The sequence below is a fragment of the Myotis brandtii genome, unplaced genomic scaffold (genome assembly GCF_000412655.1).
Source record: "Myotis brandtii unplaced genomic scaffold, ASM41265v1 scaffold44, whole genome shotgun sequence".
Lineage (NCBI taxonomy): Eukaryota > Metazoa > Chordata > Mammalia > Chiroptera > Vespertilionidae > Myotis > Myotis brandtii.
The window spans coordinates 2,593,441-2,617,693 of NW_005366833.1; the positions used below are offsets into that span (position 1 = coordinate 2,593,441).

Below are 24,253 nucleotides of genomic sequence, written 5' to 3' on the forward strand. Positions count from 1 at the left end.
AGGTAACTCTGGCTGCTCTGTGGATAATATATTCTTGGGAGGTGGGGCCAAGAGTGGAAACAGAGCAGTTAGGAGGCTATTGCCATAATCCAATTGAGAAATTTATTGTTCTATTCCAGGGTGATGGCAGATCTCTCCTGAGAGACAGAAATAATTGAATATATTTAGGATATAGTTTGACGAAAAATTGATTTTGAGGGATTGCTATACCTCCCTCCCCTGGAGAAAAAACAGTTAAAAACTCTGAAATGAGGACCAGACTTGTAACAGATTTCTCAAGAGAGGTATATAGGATTCTAGAAGACAACAGATCAATGTCTTCCAGTTTTAAGTGAAAATTATTATGAACCTAGAATTCTATACTTAACCAAACTATCAAACATTTCCCAACATGCAAAGACTCAGTACATATACGTTCCAGGCATATTTTCTGAGGAATTAGTTAAGGAATTAAACATTTTTAAACTATAAGAAGTGAAATATGTAAGCCATCAAAAAATGGTGGAACTAACCCAAAAGTCTATCCCAGATACTGTATGTGACTCTGAGCCCTACACCGATCCTCTGTTGAAAATTACCTTTTGAGTCTTCATTGACAGCTGGGTTCTGGTTTGTTTCATCCAATGGAAGGATTTTGAATGAAATGAAAATATAGGGGAAGGTAGAAGACCTTCTGATTCTGGCAGTGACTTCAGTAACTTTAACACAAGTGGGCCAGCCACACTGGTACGACTTCCAACAGCACCCATGCAGTATATGTTCCTGGAGCATCAAGGTATTAGAGGTTGTGGGCTTCTTGGTGGCAGAGGGGAGTGTGGATTCAGGAGCTCCCACTGCAGTTACTATCTTGAGGTAATACCACCTTCTTCCTTGTGCTCTTTCTGTCCTTCCAGTGCTTTAGTAATGAATTACTTCAAAAGGTATTTCAGTCCGCCCTGCTTTAATTATCTGAAGTGGTTTCTGGTTTTGTTTTTTGGCCTGGACACTGAATGATACAGAGGCCAATGAAATGAAATCATAGCTGAAAGACATTTCAGTAGGCCTTGAAAGCAATGGATATGTTTTATAAAGGAAGTCAACAAACTAAGAATATCCTCAAGAAGAAAAATGGAATGATTTCTAAGCATTAGAAAGAAAAGTCTAAGGAATACAATAAAGAACACATGTACTTCTCTGAAAAAGAAAATATGATTACTAACTCCAGGAAAAACAAAAGCCTAATGAGAAAGTCATCGTGAAAATACGAAGCAAACTAAAATGTGACATGATGTTGAGACTTGGATGCAGGGTGAGATTCTATTGACCTAGATTCTTGAATCATCCTTCTTAGTGTGGTATGTGGTTGTCTCCTCAGACACAGAAATGAAATGTAATCCTAGAAATACTTGGCTCCATGGGAGCAAAGAAACAACAACATTGTCTGTCACTGGTTTTCTAAAAATCAATTCATTAGAAACATCAAAGACCTACAAATAATTATGGTTACAGAATATAGTGCAAACATAAGTATCTGAGGACAGGAATTGGGGTTTGGAAGGACAGAGATTTGGATAGGCACATCCTCATCTTATATGTAGAGAATCAAGAAAAACTGTAACACATAGATGAAATAAGACATGATATCTTAGTATATCATTTAATGCTACAAAATATTACTAGATGTTTTAATAATAGTAACAATACTATAAAATTTTGAAGTAGAAAAAGGGCAGTTGAAGTGGGTAGTTATATTTTTAACAAGTCATTTAATAATTTTTAAAATCAAGGAATTAAAGAATCTAGTTATTAGCATATTATTTAAAGTTAAGTATTTAGCAGACTTTGGTTTGGACAGGGGTGGAATTTGGCTCCTATTGTTTTTATTGATAATCTTCTATACTATTTTAATGATCAAGTACTACTTTGATAAAAGACATTTTAAAAGGAACACTATATGAGGGAAGGAGAATAGCTCAATAACATTTCTACTTATATATCTCATAACTGAATTTCATCTTCATTTGTAGAATAAAGAAGTTAAATGAGATAATTTGTGGTGCCTCCAGCTGTAAAATACTGAGTCTCTTTGAAGAATGAAATGCACCCCTCCTAGAAAGAGACTTGAAAATGCCTTTACATTCCTACATCTTTTTTCATAGCTGATGATCACACTGAGAGATAGTCACTCAAAATACTGTATGGTTTAATCATGGCAAGAAGAATATAGTTAATACAACAATATTTCTGATAGACCTCTGAGACTGCTAGATTTCAGAGCTGTCGTTGGTTGAATTAGAAACAAATCTACATAAGCAGCATAATGATTCATACCATGTAATGAATGAGATGAGAAGAGCCAAAGTTTGTACTTTAGACAAAGCAAAGTATCCTGAGTGGAGTTTTTCTTTCCTGAAGTTCAGAGTGACAGAAGGAAACATGCCTTTGTAGGAAGCACTGATGAGGTCTGTGTATTTGTTAAAAAGTGATGCATGTAAAAATATTACAAAGGACTGATGTCCACAACCCAATCACTTATGATTGTTTTTCATATTAGACATAAAATCCCCTTCCCCTCCATATTAAAATCTGCACTCTGTTTTTTTTTTTCATGCCCTCTTAGCGATGACTCTGGTAGAAGCCTGCCAAGTTATCTGGAGTTATCAGCTCGTTGGCAAAGCAGCCCTGTCCATTCATTGAACCCTGCAGGCGAGGAACCTAGTCCCCTTTTCCCCATCTGCCACCTCCACTTTGAATATGGTGGGTTGTAAGCATCTTTTCCAAAATGAAAGCCACCCCCCTTCAATCTGCAGGTTGTCATTATGTCCCATTCCAAAATATTATGCTCTTGCCATCATGGGTCCTTATTCGCTACAACGTGAAACAGCAGCAAAATCTATAAAAGGATTTCCCATCAACTTAGGTGCAGTCAGCTTGGGCCAGAAGCCATCTACTGACCAGATGGTCCACTGAATGCTTGCTTTCATTATCCCAGAAAACTCTAAACTCCAATCATCATAATCATCTCTGCCTTAAAATATGGTAGGTGGTTGTACTGATTATCTGATACTTACAAGAATAAGCATAGCAGTTTTATTTCTGCAAGGAGCTCTTTGTTTGCTTTTCATGCTGAGAAATTATTTTTTTCCATGCTGGGAAAACAGCTTTTTCTTTAAGCACTTGTTGTCCTTGTTATGTATATGCACATATGTTTGTATATCTATACCTGTGATGTTCTGCAAATTCAGGGCGGCCTTTGTCTCAGTCAAGTTCATTACACCTCAGTGTCATGCATGTCTCAGGCAAGGCCTCCTTTTCAATACTTTCCTTATTTCCTAAGTGCCAAGAAAAAAAATGAATTCATAATGTAGGCTCTGCTTAAAGATTAGCTGTTTGCTGGGCTTGGGTTAATTTTTCATTTGCCATGTAGAGCAAGACATGTTAATATATGGTAGGTATTTCTCTGCTGACGAAGCTTCTGAGATGTGATTTCTACTGTTTGGGGTTGGAATGTTTCTCCTAACAAGATTGGACAGAAAATGTTGCTATTACCTTTGCAAGTGAACCCTGCAGGTGCCACTGTGGGCGTAGGTACTTACCTCCATAGGTTCTGTCAGTGAGGCATCTCTGCTCGAGATACCTGTTGAGGATTCTTGGTCCATCCAAACCTCCCACATTCACCATCCATCTCAATTTTCTTTCCCTTTCACAGCACCTCTGCAATTGCTTCAGGTTCTTACCCAGCTGCCATTAGCTTCAATAGATCTGTGCTGCATAGTGATCCTGCAACCAGTGGAAGTCTCCAAATATGTGGTGGGCGACCAGCATAAATAACAACATTGAGAATGACAACCCTGTCTACGGCCATACCACCCTGAACGCGCCCGATCTCGTCTGATCTCGGAAGCTAAGCAGGGTCGGGCCTGGTTAGTACTTGGATGGGAGAATGACAACCCTGCAGACATCTTCAGCGGGAGGTGAGACCCTCTCAGTTTAAGGACAACATCAAGTGACAAGAGTTTCCTCTTCAAATGATACAAATTAGTCATTTCCTTCCCTACCCACACGTGTTGCAACGTCAGTGCAAAGCTTACTTTGGCATGAAGGAATGGCTGGGGTATTAATTAGGGAGGTCTGATCCATGCACATGCTCAATCACCTCAGGACTCATTTGCAAACTTCCTGGGGGTGTGAGGAATTAAGTTGCAGAAAGGGCCAAAGCCAGTGCTCACTCTAGGCAGCATTTTCCTCCCTTTCCTCTGGGCATCACAGAATGTTAGCCCTGGAAGGGACTTAAGATCTCATATAGTTCAAGGCTGTGCTTTGGCAGAGGAGGGGAGTGAGGTGAAGCCAAAATGTAAACTCAGGCATTAGAATTCACAGACCACAGTCCAAGCTCTACACCATCGTGCCTTGTCCATTGTTCTTGCCCATTCTTCAGTACATGGAGCAAGAAATGATCCACTTTCAAAAGTTGATAAATCCTCTGTTTTTGAAAATTAATGGTGGAATAGCTGGCTTCAGCAAGTGAATCTAAAGAAGCTATTTTTTTGTTCTTTCACAGAATTATTCTGATTTGGTAACTTCAAATCGAAATGCAAAAATGGCATTTGCCATATATGGTGACAAAAGGAGACTAGACTTTGGTGGTGAGCACACAATAAAACATACTGGTGATGTATTATAGAATTGATGTATATTTGAAACTTATATGATATTATTAAGCAATGTCATCCAATAAATTTAAAAAATTGTGATGCTGCAGGTCTGCTGGGTAAGACTCCTCTCCCCTGGTCAAATCTGGCTAGGTGATTCAACACATGCCATTGCTACTCTTTTGGCCTATGCTTCCGTTTCAGACCATCTCTTCTTCTGATGAACATCTCCTCTCCTGATTGACATCACTTCTAAGGATTTATAATATCTTTGTTCCCCTAATAGTTTACTGGCATGGGACCCCCCCTTTCATATATTGGCTCTAATCCTTTCGTGTTGACTTAGTACTCGATTTGTGATACAAGGTCATCACTTCCAAATACTTGAGGCATGCCTCACTGCCAACACTACTCCCAATGACTGTACCAGACAGTGTCCACAGGTAGAGATTCGTCCTGTGTGATATGGTTAACGGTTGCAGTTTAGTAAACCATTGTTTCATTAGAAACAATCTCCCTAAGCCGAAATACAAACCTTAATGACTGCATTATCAGAGCTATTAATGATTTCCATCACTTTTGCTGTGGCAATTTAGTAGCATAAAGTTTTCTCCAGCACTTTGGGGACTGAGCTACAACAGGATGCAGCTTTGTTGAGGCCACTCAATGGGAACATAATTAGAAAAATGTACCGCTGTAGTCTATGGAAAGAGAGAGAGAGAGAGATAGAGATAAACACGTTCCCCCCCATCCCACTACCAAAGCCAAACACTCCAGCTATAGGACTATCTTTAGTGGTTAGATATACATTTTTTATTATATCAAGTGCCATTTCTTGGCCATCTTTCTCGGCAGATTTGTTTCCAAGAATACACTGTTAAGAATAGTGTGAGCTTGCTTGTGGGGTGAATGGTTTTTGTAATAGAAAAGAAAAGGATAGAGCAAGGAATCAGATCTCATATACAGCATATAACCATTACCACCATTAGAATTTTCTTCAAATACCTGAGAAGCACTTAATTGAAACAGCTGTTTCACAGGGTTCTTGTGGAGGAATGTCGGTATTGCTTTATGACAGGAAAAAGTAATGAAACTGATATATAACTTTTGGTTGTGGGAGATGCTTTTGGCTAAGTGGGAGGCAAATTGAGATAAAAAAGTCTAGTGAATTGAAAGCTAAGTTGAGAATAAGACAATCAAAGTTATAGAGCTGGGAATTGGGAGAAGTCTGTATTTACCATTCTCAGCCTCATTTTCAACATAAAAAATGTGTGAATGTATTAACCCTTTACCCAAGGCTAGTCCCCATCACATATGGAACCATAGGCAAATCACTTTCTGTCCCTGAACCTTGGGTTACTCATCTGTAAGTAGTTGAGATGTTTGACTTTATACTAGGGATCTGAATATTTATATGTTTTTTCTTCCACAATTCTACAAAGTAGAATTCCAAAATGCAATCCTCATACCTTTACACCCACTTCAGCAGGAAAGCCAGTCCATCTCTGTTTTAATCAGTAATAATTTTGGCTGCAAGTAACAGAAACTCTGACTAAGAGTGACTTAAATATATAAATGTTTATTCTTCTTGCATAATTTGAATTCTGGGGTAGGCAGCTGCTGGCTTCAGCGCAGCAGCTCGGTTATGTCAGGCCTGCTGCCTCTGCAGTTTTCTTATCTTTCTGCCTTTGCTGGTGAGTTGGCCACCCCAGCTACAGCAGCAAATCCTCTTCCAAGTCTGCAATAGAAGGGATGTGGGGGTGGGGGAGAGGGTGGATGGCAGCAGCTGCATATGCCTCTGTTTTATTTTATGTATGTATGTATGTATGGATGGATGTATGGATGTATTTTTTAAATCCTCACCTAAGGAGTTGAGGATATTTTTTTCATTGATTTTTAGAGAGTGGAAGGTATTTTTTAAATCCTCACCTAAGGAGTGAGGATATTTTTTTTCATTGATTTTTAGAGAGAGTGGAAGGGAGAGGAGTGGGGAAGAGAGAGAGAGGTAGAGAGAGAGAAACACTGATATGAGAGAGACACTTCAATTGGTTGCACCCCCCCACTTGTGTCCCCAATGGGGCCGGGGAAAGAACCTGCAACCGAGGTTTGGGAATCAAACCCATGATGCTTTGGTCCTTTGGCTGACGCTATAATCACTGAGCCAAACCGGTCAGGGCATATGCCTCTTTTAAAAAGAAAAGATGCTTTTTCTTAAACCTTCCCAACAGATTGATGTTTAGGTCTGATTGGTTAGAACTATGTCACATGACCAAACCTAGGGAGGCTGAAGAAGTGACTGAGGTAAAACTTAGCTCTAATTTGATTAGTGAGGTCCAAAATGTAATTGCATAAAATGCAGGATTGTATTGCTTTGAGGTTAAGAAAAGCAATATTTTTGAGTCTATCTGCACTGTTATGAAACAACAGTGAAAAATAACAGTATTTAGCACACCATCCACTGAACTGAGGAAATCTCAGTCACTCCCTAGCCACATCTCTTCCCTGGAAGAAGTAAAGAACATCAACCTTCAGTGGGGAGCTGGGGAAAATATGAGAGCCAAGTATTAGTTGTGATTGTGGGTGCATCATGGTACCACAGGATTTTACTCTACAGAGCTAAGGGAGAAGGGAAGGACTATTGGGTGATCTCATTCAGAGTATTTGCCACAATTCCCCATAAGCTTCCATATATACATATATGTAAGTCCTCACTTAATGTTGTCAATAGGTTCTGTGACTTTAGGTGAAGTAAGTAGAACCAAACCAATGTTATCACAGGATAATTGATATAAACAAGAGTTAAATCCCTACAGCATGTCATCAACATGGAGAAGCAGACATCAGGATCATTACTCTTCAATATTAGGGCACTGGTTCAATACATCTAGGTAAAACTATGTAATGGGATATCATGCACTATCATCTCATGCAAGTTTTTGAAACAATGTTGCAGAACCACATTTTGTAACTTGGAGACATGTTTATGATATTTTGATTAGAACAGAACCTGACACTCTAAGTAAGGTCTTAATCCTTAATATTTGTTGGAATAAGTGGGTGAATAAAGATTCAGAAGAGTATATTCTATTTTTAATATAAAATATTAATATATCCAAATGTACAATGAGATGGAGAAAACAATGTTTGACATAATATCACTCATAAATACCCTGGTTTTAGTAATCTGTTGGGCTGGCAGTGGAGCTGAGGTCCCACATTCTATGCTTGAGTAGACATTTATGATCAGTAAGTTGTTACCTAAGGAGCCTGGTTAACTGGATGGTTCTCTGTTTGACTTACCAATAAAATAATGGGCATAAACAAACTTAGAAGCAGATATGAATTGCTCTACAAAATAGAGTGGGCCTTTTATGACAAAGAGGAAAATAGGTAAAATATGTTTAATTTATTTTTAATATTTCCACTGTGAGGCATTTTAGGTAAGAAAAATCCCTGGACCAATAGTTGAACCCTTCAATTATAGACTATCCACAGTCATTAATTAATAGAGTGACTTTAGCTATTAGATTCATCTTCTCTCTGGGCCTTGGGTTTCTCATTCTAGAATAAGGGCAACAATTTTAAGGATCTTCAAATATATTGTTTGAAGTACATATTGATGTTTGTGGAAAAGACCAAGGGAATGATTGGTAAGCATAAAATACACTGGATATAATTTTTAAAGTTTGTATTATATTCCATTTCAAATTTTAGAATATTGGGGGTGAGTTCATAGTGGAAAATGTCTATTAAAATTATTTTTGCACCCAGCCGTGTAGCTCAGTGGTTGAGCATTGACCTATCAACCAGGCCACTCTTTGATTCCCTATCAGGGCATATGCCTGGGTTGTGGGCTTGATCCCCAGTACGGAGTGTTCAGGAGGCAGCCGATCAATGATTCTCTCCCATCACTGATGTTTCTATCGCTCTCTCCCTCTCTTTCCCTCTCTGAAAAAAATAAAAATAAAAATAAGGTATTTCTAGAGTACCTGCTTTATTGGAGCTCCAATTCTAGGAACTGGGATTCAATAGTGAATAATAATAAAAATAACAAAACAAAAACAAAAATAGGTGGCCAGCTCAACTGGCTCTCCCCCTTCCCTGCTCTACTTCCCCTGTCCCTCACTCTAGCTTCCTGGGAGTGTGCTTCCTTGTAAGGTATCTGCCCAAGTCTTCGCCCCCTCACACTCTGCTTTCTGAAAAACCTAGGCTAAGGCAATTCCTAAAGTTTGATTTAGGAGGCAGGTTCTGTATCCAGTTTTTCTTTTCCACTCCCTTATGTCCACAACTCAACCACCTATTCTTTGTTTAAGAAAAAATAGTTAAAGGATTGCTTGATTTAAAATAAAATAGTGTGTTCTAGAATAATAAAGTAACCCTCCAAGGGCAGCGTAGTATTCTGAGATGCTGCTTTGTGCTCTTCTTCTTCCCCCACTCTCTACCCAGACCTGCACACAGGACTTCCTACCGAGAGTGGAAAATACCTGCAGGACTTTTCCTTTACTGTTGTTTCTTTTCAAAGTCAAAACATTTGAAGAGATGGACAGCTAGAGGAGAGAAGCAGTCTTTGAGGATAATTGGAAGGAAGGAGGGCAAACTTTGCTGAGATACTAAAAAGAGAGGTCAGAGGTTAGACTGAGTCAGAAGCAACAGTTGGAGTGACCTGGGAGAAGCCCAGGACTCATGCCCTCCTTGTGACTAACCTCAGAGCAGGCTACAAGCCAGCCCTCTGAGAGGGCGGCCATATAATGTGCTTTGGAAGGCTGGTCCCAGGCACATGGGGGTCAGCCCCTGACAAAGGCTCTGAGACATCATCTGTGTGTGGCAGCTGAAACCAAAGGCTTCGAGTGAATGCAGACGGGGCCCGTGGGCATTCGGATGGTGCCTAACATGGACCACACCAGGAAGGGCTCTCCCGATACCTTGGCCTTTCTAAGATCTGAAGACCTTAGTCCAATCCTGGGTAAATGTCAGTAATAACTGGACTAAATTTCTTGCCATGTTGTGTGGACTTAAGAAAATAAAGAAATTATATTCATCCTGATTTTGTACCTGGAATTCATACCAGCAACAAGTCCCCCCTCCCCCCATAGTTGAATAATTTTTTCCATGGACTAGCTGCCTCAGACGTACACAAAGGCCTTGGTCAGACCTTCCCTTCTAGCTTTATCTGAAAGGTGTGGGTATTTCAGGAAGGTGTTACCCAGCTCACCACCACAACCTCAATAAAGCTACTTGCATTGTTACACTGTTGATATTCTGATTGCAAGGATTAAAGGTCAGCTTCAGAAAATAAAGGTATAAGAAGGATTAGCCAAAGCTAGTGACAGCCTGGCGAGGCAATAAGCATTGTCGGAGTTAATGTTGTGTTGCCGCCACTGACTGCTGCAGGTGAGTCTTCAGGGTCTATCCCACTGAAGGGCATTCTGGGCAGAGGAACTGGCATTTGGATGATTTTGTTTGTAATGAATTATTTTGCTGAGAGTGGCTTTTTGCCACTACTTTCTATCATTTTTGATGAACAAAAGACTGGGCTTATAAAGGGGTATGTATGGTGCAGTGTGTCCATGCGTGCATGTATCCTGCTCGTCATAAAAAAAGCCAGTTATTTCTCCAGGGACATGGGGGATCCTAATGCACTGCTGAATTAGGCTTATATTTCTAAAGAGAGTGGGTCCCATGAAAAAACCGTGGAACTAGACTTGCTGGTTTTTCTGGCTGTAGTTGTTTATCAGGGAACCTAAGAAAGTACAGTGCTATAGCTTATGTTAACATTCTAAATGATGAAGGCAATTGCCAAAGAGACTTGGCTACACAGCCCTTCTCTTGGCAAGGGTGACTCTTTATAGACAAAAATCTTATTACTCTTGGAATCTATGCTAGTATGGAAAGCCATTGTTGACCCTCATCTCTGGAGGGGAGGAATCTGATATTGATTACTTTTTAATATGCACGTATCTATATTGTTCTAGGCACAATGTCAGGATTTTTGCATACATTATTTTATTTACTCTTCATTACAACTCAGAGAGAGGGGGCTATTCTATCATCTTTGGGGACATAAAGAAACTGAGGCTACCAAGCTACACAGCTAATAAGTCAGTATTGTACCAGTCAGCTATTTCTGCATAACCAGCAGCTATAAAATCATGGTGGTATGCAACAACAGACACTACTCTTCCTTGTCTGTGAGGTGGCTGGGGTGACTTTGTCCCACATACTTCATTCTGAATCCCAGACTGAAAGTGCATGCTACCCAAAGCATTTCGTTCCATGATAATGGCAGAAGTATAACCTAGCAAACCCAGCCACACAAACACATTTCAAGCTTCCACTTACATCACAACCACTAAAACTCATTGGAAAAAGAAAATCACAGCAAATCACATGGTCGAGCCCAAGAGAATAGACAGGAACACACCTCTCATCATAAGGCTATGATGAGGCTTTGGATATATGGTCCTAATAAAGGGAAGTGAAGAATTAGAACCAGTAATTCAATTATCGTAGTGAGTATCAGAGACCATATGTTTCTCATTCTCAAGCCCAAGTTTGTTAGGTCATGCTGGGTATGGTGAAGGACGCATTTCTGTCCAATGTAATATATATATATATATAATTTTTTTTTTGGAGAGAGAGGGAGGGAGATGGAGAGAGAGGAAAACATCAATGACAGAAAAACATCGATTGGCTGCTTCCTGCACACTCCCTATTGGAGATTGAGCCTGTAACCTGGGCACGTGCCCTGACCAGGAATCAAACCTCCATTTGGATGTCCAATCAGCATCTCTAAATTTAACATGGCCAAAACTGAACTCCCAATCATCTTCTCCCACCTCAAGATTCTTTTCATCTCGGTAAATGAAAACCCTATCCTTTTTGTTGCTCATACTGAAATCCTTGGCTCCTCTCTTCCTCTCATAACATGCACCCCACCTACCAGCAAGTCCTGTCAGCTCTACATAAAAATATTTCCAGAATCTAATGCTTCTCCACACCTTTATTGCTATTATTGCCTTGGCCCAGGTCCCCATCATTTGGTGCCTTGTTTATGTTAAGAGTCTCTTAACTGTCCTCCTGTGCCTGCACTTTCCCCATAACCTATTTCCAACAGCAATCAGAGTGATCCTTTAGAATGTATGTCAGATTTTATTACTCCTCTACTCAAATTTACCATGGCTTCACAGCTTGGGGAGAGTACAGGGCAAAGTAATTATAATGACCCATAATCTGTTCCCCACCCCATTTCTTTCTGACCTTATTTCCCACCAGGCTCTCCCTCTCCTTTCCAGGCACATTGGCTTTCTGGTTATTACCTAATATCTAGGCTTGCTTCTACCCCAGGGCCTTTGAACTTATTTTATTTTCAGCTTGGAAAGCTCTTTCCCCCAACATCTAAACGGTTCTGCTCAAATGTCACCTTCTTAGTGAGGCCTGTTCTGACTACCCTCTTTATTATCACAATACCCACCTCCCCCAAATCCTAGCACTCCCTATTTTTCATCTCTGCTTTACTCTTTTCATAGCACTTATTATCCTCTGCTCCATTTTTTACTTTTCTAATTGTTTGTCTCTTTTCTAGAATGAAAGCGGACCTTTTAGGCTATTTCACGCACTGCTGAATTCTCCAAACTTAGAATAATGCCTGGCACGTAATAGGTGCTCTATGAATACTCTCTGAATGAATAAGTCAATGTAAGGGTGGCAGTATTTGTACTAACTGCACCTATAGTAGAACAGTGGAGGTTTTTTATTGGGTGAATTTCAGGGCAGAGGGAAACTTCTAGAGTTTAGCAAATTAAGGCATGCAGGCTTATACTGTAGGTTGAAGGGAAAGGCAGTAGACACTGTAGTACATTGCTCAAATTCCCCTCCTAACCCAAGGAACTCCTTCTTTCATCTGCTGGGAGGTTTAGATGCTAAGGACTCACAGCTGAGTCCTTTTTCAGGAATTGTTCTTGTTCAAAGGGAGCTGTATCCCCTACAGTGACACCTCCTTCTTGGAGGTAACTAGCATTCATGACTAGTAGATGTAGGGGTACAAAGACCTGGCTCTTGTGTCACTAGTAAGAAAACTCTGAAGGGTTATATCAGCTTTAGAGCTCCTTATGGGATCTACATTACAGCTCAACTTCTCCCTCTGTAGAATTTTATTTTAGTTACTGCCCAATGAACCTTCTGCATGGAAATCTCCATCTGAGAGTATGTTTCCAGGGAACTCAACTCAAGACAGGGAATGATGCTCTTATGTTTGTAATTCATTCAAGTAATGCTCATGAAATATTTACCATTTTCCCAGCACTGAGATAGGCTATGAGGGATACAAGGGTTAACATGGTAGACCTAGGCCAGTTCTGCATGGGACTTATTGTCTGATAGGTGAATAACTTGGGAAAAGTCAATTGCAGTGTGATAAGGACATAAATGGGATAAACTCGGGATGTGGGATTAAAGCAGAGAATATGCAGGCAATGAGGAGTGGTACGATATGTGGTTGGAGAGATAGGTGGGAGTTTCCTAAAAAATGAACTTATGACTCATAACAGAAAACAAGGGAAATCTCAAAAGTGATGAGACATTTAAAATGAAACATAATCAGATTGGTTTATAGAAGTTATCTTGGTGATAGTCACTGCAGAGACTAGATCAGTGAGATTCACTCATAACAAAATTCTTGAGGGTTCTTAATTATTTTCATAAGGCTATAACTCAAATGTTTCTTCCTTTCTACAAACACTCTTAGATTTCTCTTTTAGTACATTATTTTCCTCCAAGTCTGAACTTGTATCCATTTTGATCTGATTTCATTTTCCTTCAAGGTGATTTCACCAGAGGAATAAGTTGGAACATACAAATAGAAAAGGAACAACAGGATTGCCTGTGTCTTGGGGATGGAGGTAGGGATAAGCAGTAAGTATACTGTGCGATTTGTGTTGGTTAATCCTCCAGAATATCTTGAATCTTAATCCACATCTATACACCTAGTCACAAAACATCTATACGTCTAGTCACAAAACATTTTATTGTAGTAATTTGGGCATATGCCCTATCTTCTCTATTCAATTCTAAGTTCTTCAAGAGCAGGGCTTGTGTCTTAAACATCTCTCACTTTACTATGCACAGTGCAAGACCAAGAGCTTACTAGATGTACAGTTGATTGAATGAGTGTATCTAATTGATGGCCATGGGAAGGAGACACTTTGAAAGAGGAATGGTATGAGGACCAAAGCCAGCCAACAAACAATAGCCAATTCTGGTTTGCTCTCTGTTTACAATTTACCCAGAAAATCTGTAATGGGGACAAAATATTAAACAGTGCTTACTATTAATAGCTTTTCTTCTTCTGACTTGTGCCATGGGCGGGAATATTTAAACAGTTGGGGAGGGAAGGAGAAGAAATATTTTGGAGGGGGGCAAGAAGCAATAGTTATGAATGAAACTTTGGGGAGAAAGTTAGGTGAAGAAGACCTTTAGGATCGTTCTGCATCATAAAATGTTATATGTTTCTTTGGTGCCTTTGAGAGGTTTTGGTAAATATTTACATTACTTTTTAATTTTTATTTGAATGTCAGTTTTTATTTTTTGTAGGAAGGACACTGTGCTGAGATGGGCATTAAGAAGGCTCAGTTTAAACTGTGTTATGCCAGGAAGCAGAGGGCTCTGTGAGACTCTTTAGGAAGACCTCTTTAATACAAAGAATGAGACACAACCCTTATTTCTTGGGATTGTCTGCCACATGCACAAAATTTCTGACTCTTGTGGATAAAACTGATGACAATGTATGGCACCAAAGGTCATCTCTCAAGTCCTTTTGGAGACGTGTCTGATCTAATCACCAAAACTTGCAGGTAACCAGAAATGGATTCCTCTGGAACATTTCTCTCTTCCCACTAGGGACCCGTTTGCCTCCTTCTACCACTCTCATCCTTTTTTAGATGTCAGCTCCATGTTAGATTCCAGGAGATATAATTGTCAGAATATGAGGAGCTTCTGACCAATATGTTGGAGCATTGAGTCATTATGGCTGTTTATTTGCCTCAAACCCTTTATCTTAATTATTACTATGAAGTTCCTACCTTGTCCCTAGATTCCTCCTATGCCCTGTTCTGAACTCTGGCACTCTACCTTGCTCTTGGGGTTTGAGATCAAACTTTAGTAATTTGTCAGGGACCCTCCTTGTTTTTGCCTGGACTTTTTCTAACTGTGGAGTTTTGTTTTGACCTAGATTAGTGCCTGCATTATCCAGTACCACCTGGCCAATATCCTTAATGCAAGTCTCTAGTTCTAAAAACAGCCTACTCCTGGATTATCCATCACTGAGGTACAACACACAGAGGCTTTGGAGAAAAGGAATCTTGCATTCAAAACCAGGATCTACTATTCAGTAGCTCTGTGAACATGCACAAGATTCTCATCCTCTATAGCAACAATTCCTTTATCAGAAAAGAGGGAATATCAATACTATTTTGAAGAGCTGTGATGCTAAAATGAAATAACTTGTAAAGTACTGGACTCAATAATGGTTATGCTGCTGCTGCCCATCTGACTCTTATGCCTGCCCATCAGGTCAGGTCATCCTGTTCCATTGTGGCTTACCAGGTCATGCCAAAAATATATTGACATGTGACAGCTGGAAATTTAAGTCCATGGAATTCCAAGTATATGTATGTAGGTATTGCACATTATGCTATAGAGAGTGAGAGGGTAGACACCTCCATCACTACCCTATTTGGCACACTTTAATCCCTTTGGTCTGTATTTGCATTAGGTTCTTACTAGAGTGGTGCCTCCATGCAACTTTCACAATCTGTCAAATATTTATTGCACATCAATCAAACCAGGCACCAAGGGGGTTACCCAGGTGAATAAGAAAAGAACTAACACTTACTCAGAATCTGCTGAGCAGCAGCCATTGTCTCATTTACATCCTTTGTTTAATTTAATCCTCAGAAAACCCAGTGAGACAGATTTTATCCCCATTTTGTAGATGAGTAATCATGGGCTTAATCAGAAACAGAATATGAGACGTTAGTAGCTCTAAATTAGCTGACATTTAACCAGAAATGTACACCAGTAACTAAGTTTTGCTCTGTTAATTATTTGAATCAGTTCTTGTTTTGTCAACATATACTTGCAGAAAAGAATATCTAAGTGCTTCCTCAGAGAGAGTGTTTTCTAATTCCTCAAGCCAAGGATGCAGAATCCAAGCCCAGAGAGGCTGCTTGAGTAGTTCATTGATAACAATAGAACAGAAAGATTGAAACCGAGGTGTCCTGTTTTAAGACCAGGGATTTCAAAAAGAGGGGAAAAAGCCTATAGTATTAAAACACCAAATTAAAGCCTATAGTATTAAAACACCAAATCCTTTCCAGCATTACATAGTCACACTTTTCTAATTCTGTCCCTGGATTTGCTTTGCATCTTTTTCTACTTTTACTCATGGTGAAGTACTCTCATGCCTATCATGTTGTGCAAAGGGCCAGGCACAATAAGGGAAATCCATTTGGTTTGAGTACAGGTTGTAGCCCTTGGTCCTTTGAAAACTGTTTTCCATTGCTGCTTTATTTTAATGCTTTGCTAGCAAGCTTTTCTCATCCTGTCATGTCTGTTTTCAGATCTCACCATTAGAACCACAGTTTGCCTCTGGGGAAGCAGGGGGCCTTGGTGCAGGTGTGGAGAGTGCAGAAGGAAGCATGAATCGGTGTGCCCTCTGGGGCCCACTGCTTCCCAGGTCACTCAGCTGACCACGATCCTATATCTGCTTCGTGATGAACTGGCCAGGGCAGAAAATCAACAGAGAGGGCGCAGCAAACTGCAAAGTAGGCCAAGTTCAACCTCAGCTTCCTGCCCTCTTCTTACCAAAACAGGGAAGGACTTTGACAAGTTGCCAAGAATTCTTTCTCACCCAGAGGGCCTGCTTTCCCAGGTATTTACATCTTTTAAGACTTTCACTTTTGCCTGTGAAAAGGGAGATTTTGTTCTAGGGACATTAGGTGCTAGTCATTAGCTGAGGGAATGACCCTTGTGGTTGAAGAGTCTCAGAAAGAAACTTCTGGGTTAAATTTGGAGGGAAGACTGCCTTCCTGGTTGTTGTGTATTTGGAGTGTTAGCTCTTTCTCACAGTTACCCCTCTTTTATGGCTAAGTTTTGCTCCCATCAAACTTCATATGCTGATGTTCTAACCCAAAATACCTTAGAATGTAAGAGTATTGCAGATAAAGTCTTTAAATAGTTGATTCAGTTAAACTGAGTCTGGAATAGGCCCTAAATCAACTGACTGGTGTCCTTAAAAGAAGAGGAAATTTGGACACAGAAAGAGAGATCCCAGAAACATCACACACAGAGGAAAGACCATGTGAGGACTCAGAGAGAAGGTGGCCATATGTAAGCCAAGGAGAGAGGCCTCTGAAGAAACCAACCCTAATGACCCCTTGATCTTGAACTCAGAGCCTCCAGAACTATAAGAAGATAAATTTCTGTTGTTAAGCCACCCAGTTGGGAAGTTTGCTGTGGCAGCCCTAGCAAAGTCATACACTGTCCCTCTGCTCCAGAGTCTCAGAAGCGAAGGATATGGGGTCCATCTTCTTGTACTGTCTTCCTTGTGGGCTTTCCCATCTCTTCCAGAGAATTTCAACGGTCTAAATGTTTTCTGTTTTTTTTTCTGGTCCTTTCAGCACTCAAGACAGTTGATGAATGAGCCAAGAGAAGGCATTATCTGAAAGGCCATTTGGTGGTAAGAAATGTAGTAAGACAGAGCTTTCAAGATTGGTTTGTTACCTGAGGAGATAACATACTGTACCCTGAAATTTTAAAATTGTCAACATCCCTATGTGGGTTTGTGGGAGCGAAGGCTATGGATTATCATGGACTGATACATAGTGTAGAAGAAAAAATGACCCTGATGCTAATCACAGAATAATAAAGCAAGAAGAGAGAGAAACCCGAAATGTGGTTGGGTTGTCTGTGTATAAGAAGTACTAATTATAGTCATTTATGTAAAACTGCTTACCATTGATTGCTAATTATCATGCAGCACAATAACAATTATGTATATCATTAAATATGTATCAGATTAGTTTTGTTTGACTATAACAATAAACTCCAGAAACACAGGCTGTGAGGTCTGGCAGGGTCCTTGGAGATCAACATCTAGATTTACCTCCTCATTTTACAGATGAGGACACTGAGGCTAGTCTGTGGTGGCTGTTTATGGCAGTGCTGGGACAGGAACATAAGTTTGTGGCTTTCCAGCTATGCTTCCCTTGAGAAACCTGCCAGAGGTTAGAGCCATAAATCAACAAAGACCATGTTCTTCCTGACTGTTCTGTTTGAGCAGTATCTGCCCCAGGCACTGTTCTATTTCCCTCATATCACCCATCAGTGGTTGAACTTACTTTGTCTTTTTTTTAATTAAAGTATTCTTTTAATTAAAGTATTTTTATTGATTTTTAGAAAGAGAGGAAGGGAGAGGGAGAGAGAGAAACATCCATGTTAGAGCAGAACACCTATTGGAGATGGAGCTGGCAACCCAGGCAAGTGCCCTGAGCCCTGACCTGGAATTGAACCAGCAACCTTTGCAACCTTTCAGTGCATTGGATGACGCCCAACCAACTGAGTCACACTGGCCAGGGCTGTTGGTCTTGCTTTCATTGTGGTAGCCTTAGTGCAGAGTAGGTATTCAATAAATATTTCTCAAATGAAACCAGTGAGTGAATGAATGAATGACTCTGGTGAAGGATCTCATCGGAAACATGGAGTCAAAACATGATCATACCCAAAGGCTGGTGCTGAGGTTTCCCAACGCCAGCTTTTCTGACTTTCTGCTTTCCATGCTTTATCATAAGAATCATCCAAGATTCCCAGGCCCTTCCCTGGAAATTCAGATTTGTTGGGGCTGGATAAGGTTCACTGAACTTGTATTTATTTATTTTTAAACAAGCACTCCAGGAATTTGTTAAGCTTAGTATATTTAGAAAGCATGGATTAATACTAGTATATTTGTCTCATTTTGAGAACATCGCTATCAATTCAATGTTTGAGAACATTGCTATCAATTTTAAGCCTAAAAGAGATAGAAATAGAAAAAAAACACACCTTAATTCTGAATGGTTCTATGGAGAAAATGCCATGTTTGGAGACTACTGGATTATTTAAAGAATCTATTGGTGGTGATATGACAGCATCTGAGAAAAAAGAGCACAACACATTATTTTAGCAAATTATGCCATGTCAGGCTGAGTGCTAGGTGCTGGGAGGGGAGGGATCAAGAGCACAAGAGACACAAAAGCCCTGCACACAGAGAGCTCACTAATGGAGGGACAGGTGACAGACTAGGCAATTCTTTCCAGTCTTCTGTAAGGTATAACTCACATAGAGTAAAATGGGGTTTTTGAAAAACAGTTCCATCCCCCTAAAATTTTCCCTTGTGTCCCTTTGCCAAGTTCTAGGGTGACCAGCTGTCCCAATTTATGTGGGACTGGGGGTTTTCCAGGGATGGAGACTCTCTGGGCTAAGACTGGGACCATACTAAGCAAACTGGGAGTGTTGGTCAACCTTTCCAGTCAGCCTCTCCCTCTACTCCTACCCAGGAGGCTAATGATCTGGTTTACCCCCTCCAGTATGGAATCATATAGTATATAGCCTTTGGGTCTGACTTCCTTCACTTAGAATAATGAATTAGAGATTCATTCAAGGGGTGTTATGTGTATCAGTAGATCATTCTTTTATATTGCCAAGTAGTAATTTGCTGTATGGATGTACCACAGATGCTTATCCATTTCCCAGGCAATTTTGTTATGTAACTGCTGTAAGGGGTTTAGTGACCCTGCCATAGGGATGTGCTGACTCTGTTAGTCTAAGATGACCCTGTCCTGTGAAAATAATGGCTTATTCATATGAACTTGCACTGCCATCTCTCACTCTGGCCTGTTAACATGCAAGTATTCCATGAAGGAGGAAGAGCATGGGTGAGGGGAGATTGGAGGCGACAGAGCTGTTGGCAGTGGTTTACGCTGAAGGATCCCAAAGCACTACACACACTTAGAGCATGATTCAGGCTGGATGTGCAGCCCTGAATGAATGCATGGGCATCAGAAGATGGAAGTCAGGCCACACCTTGCAGGAGCACAGCGAGTGAAAGAGGAGGAAAAGAAAATATAGGTCTAAGACATCAGAGAAATGCCTACTCTCATTAAAAAGTGCCGAGGTGAAGCACATCAGATCCAGGTCTTATAAAACATCCAGGGAAGCACCTCACCATTAACTACACAAAACTAATTTCATCTCCTTGGGAAGGTAGAGTCCTGAGTCACTTCCAGGGAATTAAAAACTTAATGGGGGTAAAGTAAAATCGTCTCCCCTTGACTCAGGAGGATATCTTTAAACAGACAGCAAATCCAAATTCTTTCCCTCTTTCTTTGCCTTTTCCAAGAATAGACTGCAAAACCCAGCCACATTTCAAAAGGATATGCATCTGCAGCTCTCCCAGCAGTCTCTCAAGCTCCTGACATTTCCTCCAGGTCAGAGGCCCTGCATGCAAATACCTGTCTATCTATTCATGCCCTGCCACTCGGGCAGTGAGGCAAAAAATCTGGACTCAATCCCTGCCTTGGGATAATTGCTTAGCAAACAGGATGCACATAATCCATTTTCATTATTAATACTCCAGTTAGGAGTTAGGCTCTGTGTTCGCTTTCTCATAATGAGAGGTGCCTTACAAAGGAAGTGATGAAACCTGCCATTTAGCTCACAGCATGTGGAAAGGCAAAGAAACTCCTTCCTTGGTCCATTTTGATTCCAGACGTTTCTGCTTCCCATAGAGCAATGGGCTGGATGGGCCCTCTCTTGAAGAGCAGGACGTGCTGATTTTCCAGTGTGGGTGACTCTGGGAAAATACCTGCTCATTTGCCTATGGTACAGTGTATTATGCATTCTTAATCTGGTTCCGATAGCTCCTTCGAAGGTGCCTGCTCCCTTTGACTACACACCCAGGGAGCAGGCGGCTGGCATGAAGTGGAACAGAGTTGGAAAGCGATCGTCAAGCAGGGCTAATTCAGTTGTAACCAGTACCACTCTCGTGGCTGGCTCCACCGCACAGTAGAAACCTGGTTTAGTTTTGAAAGGTTATTTTTTTAAATGCTTGAACTAGAGGTGTTACCTGACGAGAGTTTAAAGGACTCTTGGTGAAATCCGCTCTCATTCTTGTGCAACTTTCATTCCATCTCAGTGGAAGGTGGTTTGCTATTAAAAGGAAAGATAATCCATTATCACGATGAATCTTGAACTGCCCGGGGGAAGCCTGCAGCTGACTGTAAGGAAAGGCTGATAACTTGCATTTAAAGAAAAAAAATCAACTGTCGGTTGGTGTCTTGCCATCAGTCAGAAATACACCAGGAATCTGTCCACGGGCAGAAGGACGGGGTCCCTTGGAGGATTTGCATTGGGATTTGAAGGCTTCCTATTTACCTCCAGGTGATTCGTTTGCGACCAGTTTGGATCTGCAGTGACTGAGTTGGTTATTTTTGTCAAGCTCTTTGGTGACAGGTGTCCGTGTTACAAGAAACAAATTGGCACTAATTGGGCACTCCTGTTGGCATCTTGGCAGGAGAGAGCAACAATAGTGTGATTCGGAAAACTGCACATTAGCAGGAAGGGGACACCTGCACTGGACATACCCAGTCAGTCTTGTTATTGTTGATTTGTTTTTGTTTGTTTCAGGAATTTGAGACATGGTAATTTTGAGTGTGGCTATTTTTAACAGCATTCTCTCTTCCACCTATTCCCGACACACACACATGCACACACTCACACAACCATGAGAGAACTACCAAATGCAGCATACAATCAAAATACAGTATGCTGATGATAGGCCTATAATTCTGTTTATCCAAGATCCTCAGTGAAAGATTTTGGCCAGTAACCCCACTATGATCAAGTCATAAGCTGTCAGTGGGCAGGGTTGGTTGTTTTTAATTCACCTGTGTACCTGGCATCCAGTCATTCAGTAGATGCTGAATACATATTTGTTAAATACACATATATACTGAATGGCCAGATTATTATGACCACCCCATCAGTACTTCGTTGGGCCACCTTTTGCCTTCAATACTGCGGCGATTCTTCTTGGCATTGACTCCACGAGATGTTGAAAGGTGATGCGAGGAATCTGACACCATGCCTGATGAATAGCACTGTCCAGTTCTGTGAGATTTGATGGTTGTGGAACCAGCTGCCTGATGGCTCTTTTAACTTCGTCCCACAAATGCTCAATTGGATTGAGATCTGGTGATTGTGGGGGCCACCTAAGCAAGGTAAAGTCTCCCTCATGTTCTTGAAACCACTCCTGCACAATACGAGCACCGTGGCATGGCACATTGTCTTGTTGGGAGAAGCCAACTCCATTGGGATACGCCATCAACATGATAGGATGAACTTGATCAGCAACGGTACTTAGGTATGTTGTGCTATTCAGATGTTGTTCCACACGAATTAAAGGGCCCAAATCATGCCAGGAAAACATGCCCCAAACCATAACACTGCCCCCACCAGCTTGAAGGGTTGTACTCATGTATGTGGGGTGCATGCTTTCATGCTGTTTCTGCCAAATTCTCACTCTGTCATCTGCATGATGCAACTGGAAACGTGATTCATGGGACCACATGACTTTTTTCCAATGCTCGGCTGTCCAATCCTTGTGTTCCTGTGCGAATTGGAGACGTTTTATCTTGGTAACTGCAGACAGCAAAGGTGTTCGAACAGGCCTTTGGCTTCCATATCCCATACGATGCAGTGTACGGCTAATTTGCCTACAAACGTCAGGTGGTCATAATAATCTGGCCACTCATTGTATATTTGTTGAATGAATGATCTTTCTATCTTTCTCTCAAAACTGTTCATGTATGACAATCCTTTCAAGTGGACCCCTAGACCATTAGAGTTGGGCAGGACATTAGCCATCATCTGAAGAAACAGACATCATTGTTCAGATGAGAGACACCAGGGCTTGGCAAGGTGAGTGAACTGAGAACAGAATCTCCATCTTCTGGTGTGCTGCTCTCCTCCTGCTCCTTCTGAGGGAGAGCGATTTCAGAACACGAAGCCCTGCTGCTAATGAACAGCACAACGGACCATGAATAGAGGAGCCTGATTTCCATTCTGGGATTCTCTCCTGATTATGTGGCCTCAAGGAAGTCACTTAGCATTATTGGGTTTCTGCTGTTTACAGTCTATTTGGGGAGACAGACAAGTAACCAGACAATTACAATAAAGAATGCCACATTTGAATAATAAAGGAAAAACTCGGAACATGTAGGCAAAATATACTAGCATGATTTGAGGGTAAATTATTTTTCACCTCTAAGTAATCAGTATATTGAATTAGAACACGTTAGACTCCTGAGAGGTGACCCCTGTTTTAGTAAGTCTTAAGGGCCCACCCATGTGGCAATTTCAGAAGCAACTGACCCAGCACACTCTAATGATCCACCAGGGGTGGGGTAGAGGGCAAGTTGTTCTGTAGCAACCGGGGGCAGAGTGATTTGTGTTTTGTAATTAAGAGCAGAGCAGGCTATGTCACTGCAAATTTGAGAAGTCTTATTCTTACTCACAGTATCTTTCCTCTCGGTGGCATGAAATGACCCGAGCTTGGGTTCTCACTGTGCTCCTGAGGCAACTCCTTGCCACCGTCTGTCTTTTTTAAAGAAACAGAAGTCTAGAGAGAAAGGAAGATATATGATGGCTTCCAGGCTATAAATTAAATGTTCAGGTATCTACAGTAAGGGGCACAGAAATAGGTGAACTCTTCAGCTATCCAGAACCTGTCCCCCCAGACTTAGTACAGCAAGTAGCCAAACCAACAAAGTTGATTGCACATGTATTTTTCCTAATGCAGATGCTCACAAACCTCCATACAATGGAGATAATGAAAAATGATTTGGTCAAACTGGAAAGGTGTGTAGTCCTTGATAAGCTTAGGGAGAGGCTCTAATTTGGGCTACTCAGAGCCAAAAAGGAGATGGCTATGCTCAAAGACTGAAATTTCTGACTGTGGTAACCCTAGTCCTGAAATGGCAAGTATCTGCCTTTGATGGCAGGATGTTAGAAAAGGCCAGAAAAGATTCTGCTAGACTTGGCAAATTTCCACATGTTAGAGAAGGAGACATGTCCCTAGTAACTCCCTCCAGCCTAGGTGATGACCTCACCATTAGGAAGACCTAATTACCGTGTATCTATTGATTTTCATTGCAAAGTGTGGCCACTGAGTGGCATTAATAGAGTGTCTCTGAAATGGAAGGTCACTTCATGATGCTAAAGTGAAAGACTGGAGATAATTCCCTATGTGTAAACTCTAGTTGAATAATAATAACAACGATAACAAAAACATACAACATTTATACAGTGCTTTCATGGGCCACTCGTTGTCTCTATATTAACTCAATCTTCACAATCTTATGGATAGGATTCTGTTATCTCTGTTCCACAAATGAAGAAACTGAGGCACAAAGCAACTAAGCAACTTCCCCACCATGTCAAGAGCGAGGATTCAAACTGAGGGGGGTCCAGCTCTGGATATCACAGTGCTACTGACCACACTATTGCAAACTATTGTAAACTGCTGTAGGGAA

The 24,253-nt window shown here is 40.9% G+C and overlaps 1 long non-coding RNA gene across 2 annotated transcripts; it reads left to right on the forward strand.

Moving 5' to 3' along the window:
• Positions 1–1,226: 1,226 nt before the first annotated feature.
• LOC106727512 lies at positions 1,227–17,652 on the forward strand. 2 transcript variants are annotated; one of them, XR_001363736.1, is made up of 5 exons: positions 1,227–1,288; positions 13,451–13,541; positions 14,220–14,479; positions 16,247–16,557; positions 17,306–17,652. It is a non-coding gene; the product is annotated as an uncharacterized LOC106727512 (long non-coding RNA). The 2 variants fall into 2 exon arrangements; XR_001363735.1 differs by lacking the exon at positions 1,227–1,288 and adding an exon at positions 10,012–10,176.
• The last annotated feature ends 6,601 nt before the right edge of the window (positions 17,653–24,253 follow it).